Genomic DNA, 9,074 nt, shown 5'->3' on the forward strand with positions numbered 1-9,074 from the left:
CAGATTTTATATTGTTTAATTCTGTTCTGATCTTTATTATTTCTCTTCTTCTGCTGGGTTTGGGGTGTCTTTGCTGCTCTGCTTCTATTTCCTTTAGGTGTGCTGTTAGATTTTGTATTTGGGATTTTTCTTGTTTCTTGACATAGGCCTGGATTGCAATGTATTTTCCTCTCAGGACTGCCTTTGCTGCGTCCCAAAGCATTTGGATTGTTGTATTTTCATTTTCATTTATTTCCATATATTTTTAAATTTCTTCTCTAATTTGCAGATGACATGATCTTATACATGGAAACCCGATAGACTCCACCAAAAGTCTGCTGGAACTAATACATGAATTCACCAAAGTCACAGGATACAAAATAAATGTAAAGAAATCAGTTGCATCCTTATACACTAATAATGAAACTACAGAAAGACAAATAAAGAATCTGATCCCATTCACAATTGCACCAAGAAGCATAAAATACCTAAGGATAAACCTAATCAAAGATGTAAAAGATCTGTATGCTGAAAACTATAGAAAGCTCATGAGGGAAATTGAAGAAGATATAAAGAAATGGATAAACATTCCATGCCTATGGATTGGAAGAATAAATATTGTTAAAATGTCAATACTACCCAAAGCTATCTACACATTCAATGCAATCCCAATCAAAATTGTACCAGCATTCTTCTCGAAGCTAGAACAAGCAATCCTAAAATTTGTACAGAACCACAAAAGGTCCTAAATAGCCAAAGTAATTTTGAAGAAGAAGACCAAAGCGAGAGGCATCACAATCCCAGACTTTAGCCTCTACTACAAAGCTATAATCGTCAAGACAGCATGGTATTGGCACAAAAACTGACACACAGACCAATGGAATAGAATAGAAACCCCAGAATTAGACCCACAAACGTATGGCCAACTCATCTTTGACAAAGCAGGAAAGAACATCCAATGGAAAAAAAAACAGTCTCTTTAACAAATGGTGCTGGGAGAACTGGACAGCAACATGCAGAAGGTTGAAACTAGACCACTTTCTTACACCATACACACAAATAAACTCAAAATGGATAAAGGACCTGAATGTGAGACAGGAAACCATCAAAACCCTAGAGGAGAAAGCAGGAAAAGACCTCTCTGACCTCAGCCGCAGCAAGTTCTTACTTGACACATCCCCAAAGACAAGGGAATTAAAAGCAAAAATGAACTACTGGGACCTCATGAAGATAAAAAGCTTCTGCACAGCAAAGGACACAATCAACAAAACTAAAAGGCAACCAACGGAATGGGAAAAGATATTTGCAAATGACATATCGGACAAAGGGCTAGTATCCAAAATCTATAAAGAGCTCACCAAACTCCACACCCGAAAAACAAATAATCCAGTGAAGAAATGGGCAGAAAACATGAATAGACACTTCTCTAAAGAAGACATCCAGATGGCCAACAGACACATGAAAATATGTTCAACGTCTCTCCTTATCAGGGAAATACAAATCAAAACGACACTCAGATATCACCTCACGCCAGTCAGAGTGGCCAAAATGAACAAATCAGGAGACTATAGATGCTGGCGAGGATGTGGAGAAACGGGAACCCTCTTGCACTGTTGGTGGGAATGCAAATTGGTGCAGCCGCTCTGGAAAGCAGTGTGGAGGTTCCTCAGAAAATTAAAAATAGACCTACCCTATGACCCAGCAATAGCACTGCTAGGAATTTATCCAAGGGATACAGGAGTACTGATGCATAGGGCCACTTGTACCCCAATGTTCACAGCAGCACTCTCAACAATAGCCAAATTATGGAAAGAGCCTAAATGTCCATCAACTGATGAATGGATAAAGAAATTGTGGTTTATATACACAATGGAATATTACGTGGCAATGAGAAAAAATGAAATATGGCCTTTTGTAGCAACGTGGATGGAACTGGAGAGTGTGATGCTAAGTGAAATAAGCCGTACAGAGAAAGACAGATACCATATGGTTTCACTCTTATGTGGATCCTGAGAAACCTAACAGGAACCCATGGGGGAGGGGAAGGAAAAAAAAAAAAAGAGGTTAGAGTGGGAGAGAGCCAAAGCATAAGAGACTTAAAAACTGAGAACAAACTGAGGGTTGATGGGGGGTGGGAGGGAGGGGAGGGTGGGTGATGGGTATTGAGGAGGGCACCTTTTGGGATGAGGACTGGGTGTTGTATGGAAACCAATTTGACGATAAATTTCATATAATAAAAAAAAGAAAAGAAAAGAAAAGAAAAGAAAAGAAGAAAAGAAACGCAGTGCAATTAAGCTAAAGCTTGAGAACAAAACGTAACTGGGGAAAATCCACACATCTGGGAATTTTAAAACCCATGCACTTCTAAATGAGTTTAAAAAGAAATCAAACCAATATAGAGAAAACATTTCGATGTTATAGTGTTTATGAACATTAGCCCAGACTTCCTCTCCTGTCCACTAAATAATACCATTCACCATGCAGCATAAATCATTATATGGCTATTTTACTTTGGACCCCTTTCAATAAAATCTGATTATCTCATTAAAAGCTGGGCCTGAAGGCACACGGAGCATATGTGTGTGCATGCTCATACATCGTGCCGTGTGTGTGTGTGTGTGTGTGTGCAAGGTCTATTATAAATGAAAATTGTATACATATATGAAAATAATTTCATCAGTGTCAGTAAACTAGTATCAGGATTTGTGGAAGAGAGATTAAAGATCACTCGGTTTTATTTTATTTCCTCTAAGTTTCAAAGCTCTTTTGACTAACAAACATCCAGTGTGACCATACCAATGAAGACTATAATTTGATTTATGTGAGCGGTGTAAGTAAAATATTGAAACAGATCCTGCCAAGAAGTGGTTTGAAATGTTCAAAGGCCTAATGAAACCAAAGAGAATTCCCTCGAAGAAAGAGTGGTCCTTTGTGCTAACTGGTCAGCTGTACTTGCCCCCAGCCGCACAAAAGGAGTTTGCTCGTGCACAAACCTGGGATGGTGACTTCCCCACAGACACATAATGTCCAGTAGCTGAAGGGCTTGCACGAAGCATTTATGCCCTCGTTTCAGATTGAAGAGAACATACATCTGGCACTGTTATGCTTGACTGGTGCTAGCTTGTGGCATATGAATGGCTGAGGAATAAATTTAGGGACGTTATTAACCGAGACCAAAATGTGCCACTCTATTTCACCGGCTTAAAATAACAGCTCCTGTTTTTCTAAGGCGTAGTTGTCTTAATATTCTAGAATGTGCATTTCAATATCAGTTAAAGATAGACACAGGAATGATGACAATAACATTTCAACAGCAGCTTGATGTAAAACATGAAATGAAAGCAATGACTAAATAGAAAAATCAATCACATTTCATGAATAATGTGAAATTTATAACCAAGTAACTTGTAAACCAGTTCTTTAGAATATATATATATACATATATATATATATTTTTTTCTAACAAATCAAAAAAAGAAATTCAGGAATTTTAAATGGATAATTTGAAAGACATATAAAGATATCTGAATTTGAGAAAGAGCCATTTATGTGGGGCAGTTTCATGATGCAGAATAAAAACCCTCTAATGAACATTTTAGGGTCTCAGGGCACAGATATCATCCTACCTGCTAGGGGATATAAAGAGACACAAAATGTGTGCTTCCAAAGACCATACAATCCAGAGAGAGAAATTATGTATGCAGTCAAGGCTGGCACCAGGGTTAAAACAGCAGGAATGAAGAGAAGACAATGGGTGCAAGAAATATTTTATAGACAGAATCCAAAAGACTTGGGGATTCACTGGGTGTGGAAGAAGACAAGAGTAAGAAACAGAATATGTATGATGGGTGACATCATTAACAGAATGGTGACCAAGCAGGATCAAGTTTGGGTGAAAGGCATGATGTTTATTGCTTTGGTGCTTAAATATTTTAATTCCTCTTACTACAAGTAAAATATCTGAAATTGTGGGGGGAAAGGAGGACTTTTTAATAATAGCTAATTAGAACAAAGACTGGGGACAAGAGTGACTGTTTCTTAACTCTTAAGTACCCCAGCTGGTAAGAAAAAGAAAGAATCTGCCTCCCCTATACCTCAGCTCTCTTAAGCCCAGAGCAGGGGGTACAAATGTGGGGGAAGGCACCGTAGTTACTATGCCTCCTAAAAGGGGGTCATTTAGGGGTGCCTGGGGTGTTCAGTCAGTTAAGCGTCTGACTTCGGCTCAGGTCATGATCTCGCGGTCTGTGAGTTCGAGCCCGGTGTTGGGCTCTGTGCTGACAGCTCAGAGCCTGGAGCCTGCTTCGGATTCTGTGTCTCCCTCTCTCTGTTCCTCCCCTGCTCACGATCTGTCTCTCACTCTCTCAAGAACAAAAAAACATTAAAATAAAGGAAGTCATTTAGACTGAATTTTGAACATTATACAGTCTCTGATTATGTTGCTGCATACTACGCTGAATATTTGATCAACAGATTTGGAGTTGAGAGGTTCTACTTTTCTTCATCTCCAGAAAATAATATCTATATCTATATCCATATCTATATCTATATATGAGCTTTGTCTTGGAAAAAAATTGTTTTAACTGAGTATACAGGATTCGTGGAAAAGGTTGAAGGTGCAATTTCAAATCAATGAAGAATGAAGCAAATGGTTCAAGTGATCAAATCCTATTGACTTGTTATACATTACACATAGAATTGTATGATCATAAAAACACACTTTGTCTTTGCATGAAAAACTATACTTTGATTTGTTGTAGATGGCCATGTCAGTTACCTATTACTAATTACTAAAGATCAAGGATTATATCTGATGAAATTTATCTTCACAGAGCTTAGTCCAGAATCAAGGGCATGAGGATGTATAAACATTTATTGATAAATGAGAAATAGTTTGATAGGTCATGTAAAACCATAAAAGCTTTCCATTTCAAACTGAGATTTGAACAAATGTGTTTAAGTCATTGGGACAATAGTTTCTACTTAGCTATTCTATGTCAGAACTTTGTCCACTTATCTATTATCATGGATAGTCTGAAATACAGTGGGAAAATCAGACAGAGGCAAAGTCTGGGCCACTGAGTCACTTATTCACATTCATTGTTTTAGCTCCTGGGCTCACATGCTTCATCCTTTTATATGTGTCCCAAATTTCATAGCATCAAGAGGGGGATCAGGTGTTCCAAAACCTTCTACAGATGGGTTATCCCCATCTGTTCAGTTCATAGACTGAACTAGTGCTAGGGACCGATGGATTTCAATGTTGATCCAAAGTCATGATGAGATTTCTCCTGCTCCTTTTGCCACAACCAAGCAACAGAAGAATGGCCAAGATGTGAAACTTCTCAAGCTTGAGACTAAAGCCAAATTGCTCTGTTGACTATTACCCTACCCCCATAGGTGTGGTGATGACTTTGGTCCAGTGTTTCCCCACTGGCAAGTATAAGAAAAGACATTTTCAAAAATGGTATGGTGTATTTCCCATCACCAGGATGCCAAGTTTACATTTTAGGAGGATTTTTGTGTATGTACATGTTCTGAAGTCAAAGAGCTTAATTTGAGCAAATTATAATCTAGAATAACAGATAAACGTATTCAGTTATAAATTCATCAATAATCATGCCATTTTCAACTTATTAATTCCATGAAATGTATATTGGTTTTTTTTTTAATTGTCTTGTGGGCCTGCATCTCATCAGAAAATATAAAAGTAGTAAAAAAAATGTTTTTCAAATACTGGGCAACAATTAACTTTCTATTAACTCTAAGTCAAACTGATGAGAATCCAAATTAAATGATCAGCCCTACTTGTGCACTTAGCTCAAGAAAGATGCTCAAATGTTGGCCTCACATTTTGTTATAATTTTTAAACTAACCACATTTCTTTTTTTTTAATTTTTCAAAATGCTTTTATTATTTATTTTTGAGAGAGAGACAGAGCGTGAGCAGGAGAGAACCAGAGACAGAGGGAGACACAGAATCTGAAGCAGGCTCCGGGATCCAAGCTGTCAGCACAGAGCCTGATATGGGTCTCGAACTCATGAACCCTGAGATCATGACCTGAGCTGAAGTTGGATGCTTAACCGATTGAGCCACTCAGGTACCCCAAGCTAACCACATTTCTAATTGTGTTGTCTTTTAAGTCCAGTATATGAGGAAAGAAAAATATGAAGGAAACTGGAGAAATTAAATCTCCCACACAGCAGAAACAAGAAACTGGGTAAAGATTTGGTCAGGAAAGCCATTCCCTCTAAGATAGAGGTACAACCTGGGTGGTCCATTCAGTAATCATATGGGGATTGCCCACCAGTTCTTGGCCATTGTGTCTGTCTTCCACTCTCACCCCAAGTCAGTTTTTTGACCCTTAATTTAATTAATTGATTGATTCATTTTTATTTTGAGAGAGACAGTGCAAGTGGGGGAGGGGCAGATAGAGAGGGAGACAGAGTAGGCTCTGTATTGTCATCACGGAGCCGGATGTAGGGCTCAAACGCACAAAGCTGTGACATCATGACCTGAGCCGAAACCAAGAGCTGGAGCCGACTTGGTTAAGCCAAGAGCTTAACCGACTGAGCCACCCAGGTGCCCCTATTAACCCTTAATTTAACTTTATTTTGTATTTACTTATTTTTTTTAATGTTTATGTATTTTTGTGAGAGAGAGAGAGATAAAGCGAGTGAGCAAGGGAGGGGCAGAGAAAGAGGGAAACACAGAATCCCAAGCAGTCTCTGAGCTGTCAGCACAGAGTCAGTCCAACACGGGGCTCAACTCAAACCATGAGATCGTGACCTGAGCCGAAGTCGACTGTTAACCACCTGAGCCACTCAAGTGCTCCCCCCACCCCCGTTTTAAATGCTTCTTCAAAAGCTACTGCACAGGAGGAATACTTTAAAGCATCTCAGAAGTGTCTCGACTTTTTTTTTTTTTTTTCCAAATTTCACGGTTTTGGTGAACAGTCCACAACTAAATCCATGGCCCTCTAAGTGGAAATTCTCTTTTCAAGAGATTCTCAATAGCACTTCTCAGATTAAAGACCTAGGAGTCTGGGATACACTATTCTTCTGGAAGAATGTATGCCAACCAGTAAAGGGAGAGTCAGTAACAGCTGCATGTGGTGGTACAGCAGCAGTACAGGTGGTGGTAACAGCAGCAGCAATAGTGTTGCTGAACCTCTGCTGAGCTGAGCCCTTAACTCGGGACGGGCACTGTTGGAGACGCTTTGTATGTTACCTTAATCCATTTCACAGCCTCCCTGTGAAGTGCGAGCTGTTATTATCACCATTTTACTGAGGCGCAAAGAGCGGAAGTCCCTCACGCAGGGTCGCATAGTTTGGAAGCTGTAGAACATAATGCCGTCTCTCACCATTATCAATCCTCAGTACTAAGTTATTCTCTCGAATATTTTAAAAACGCGCCATTTACCGTTAATGTTACAACTCCATTTATCTTTAATCATGATGGCCTACACCTCTCCTGTACTTTTCATTGAATTACTCTACTTAATGTTTATGTGCTACGTGCAAGTCTCTTCCGGTAATCCTATTTCTGAAATCATCTGTTATTGCATACTTTCTGGTTAAACATTTGGTTTTGTGTTGAGTCTTGTATTTAGTCGCAAAAGCAATTAAACGATGGAAATACTGACCTTAAAACAAAAACTATGAGCTGCAGATATTATTTACGCTTACTCAAAGTTTTGTTTTGTTTTGTTTTGTTTTAATGTTTATTGATTCTTGAGAGAGAGAGAGAGAGAGAGAGAGACAGAGTGCGAGCAGGAGAAGAGCAGAGAGAGAGAGGGAGACACAGAATCTGAAACAGGCACCAAGTTCTGAGCTGTCAGCACAGAGCCCGATGCGGGTCCTGCACCCACAAACCATGAGATCATGATCTGAGCTGAAGTTGGACACTTAACTGACTGAGCCACCCAGACGCCCCTGTTTATTCAAAGTTTTAGGTGGGTGAGTAGATATCTATGCCTCTTTTTTTTTCTTTTCTTTTCTTTTTTTTTAGAGAGAGAGAGAATTCACAAAAGGGGGAGAAAGGCAATGGAAGGGAGGGAGAGAGAGAGAGAGAGAGAGAGAGGAGAGAATCTCAAGCAGGCTCCACTGTCAGCACAGAGCCTGACGTGACTCGAACCCGCAATCCTACGATGATGACCTGAGCCAAAATCAAGAGTCAGACACTCAACTGACTGAGTCACCCAGTATCTATTCCTCTTATGATCACAGGAACCATTGCAATGAATGAAAAACCATTTGTGCAATACATTTAGTTTCCATTTCTTCTCGATATCTTATGGACCCTCATGCCCTTCCTTGGGCACATCAAGCTGACAGGCTTCAAATAGGAATGTCAAAAAGCTACAGTCATTCCTGGCAGTGTATCTTCAGAGTCCAGAGATTAAGCTCAATTGAGATCTTTTTTTAAAGTTTGTTTATTTATTGTTAATCATCTCTACACCCAAAGTGGGGCTCGAACTCACAACCCCAAGATCATGGGTCACATGCTCCCCTGCCTGAGCCAGCCAGCACCCCCTCAGATATATTTGAGTCTGCTGACCTCCTACAATAATAATGTAGGTACTCAATAACAAGGTTTAAAACTTAGCCTTTTTACCAGTAACTGCTTGGAATTCAATCACTTAAATTTTACTCCCCCCACTTCCTCTTAAATATTGAAAAACAATATAAATCCATTTTAAATCAGGTCAAATATTTCTTCAGGAAATGAGAAACACTCCCTGGAGGCTATTCTTTCTTTCTAGACTGTGGACAATGTATCATGAGAGATCCTTAGTGCTAAAATGCACTGGACACCATTACAGGATTTCCCGTGTAATAAATTGTGCTAATTTATATGCCATTAATGGAGCGATAGGAACAAAGGAAAGTGTATAAATGGAAATAAGCCTCCAACAATTAAGGCATTTGAGGTTACCAGCTGCTCCTGTGTAGCTGGCTGTGGATATTTCCATACAGACAGGCCCTGGAGAAATTAGACTGGCTTCTTGCCAGCAAACTGGACCCAGGAACATGACCCAAGTGGCTGGGCTTATTCTCACAGTTTCCTTGAGTGCCAGCTTGAGTTGAAAGAAAGCC

This window comes from Prionailurus bengalensis, chromosome B4 (assembly GCF_016509475.1).
Source record: "Prionailurus bengalensis isolate Pbe53 chromosome B4, Fcat_Pben_1.1_paternal_pri, whole genome shotgun sequence".
Lineage (NCBI taxonomy): Eukaryota > Metazoa > Chordata > Mammalia > Carnivora > Felidae > Prionailurus > Prionailurus bengalensis.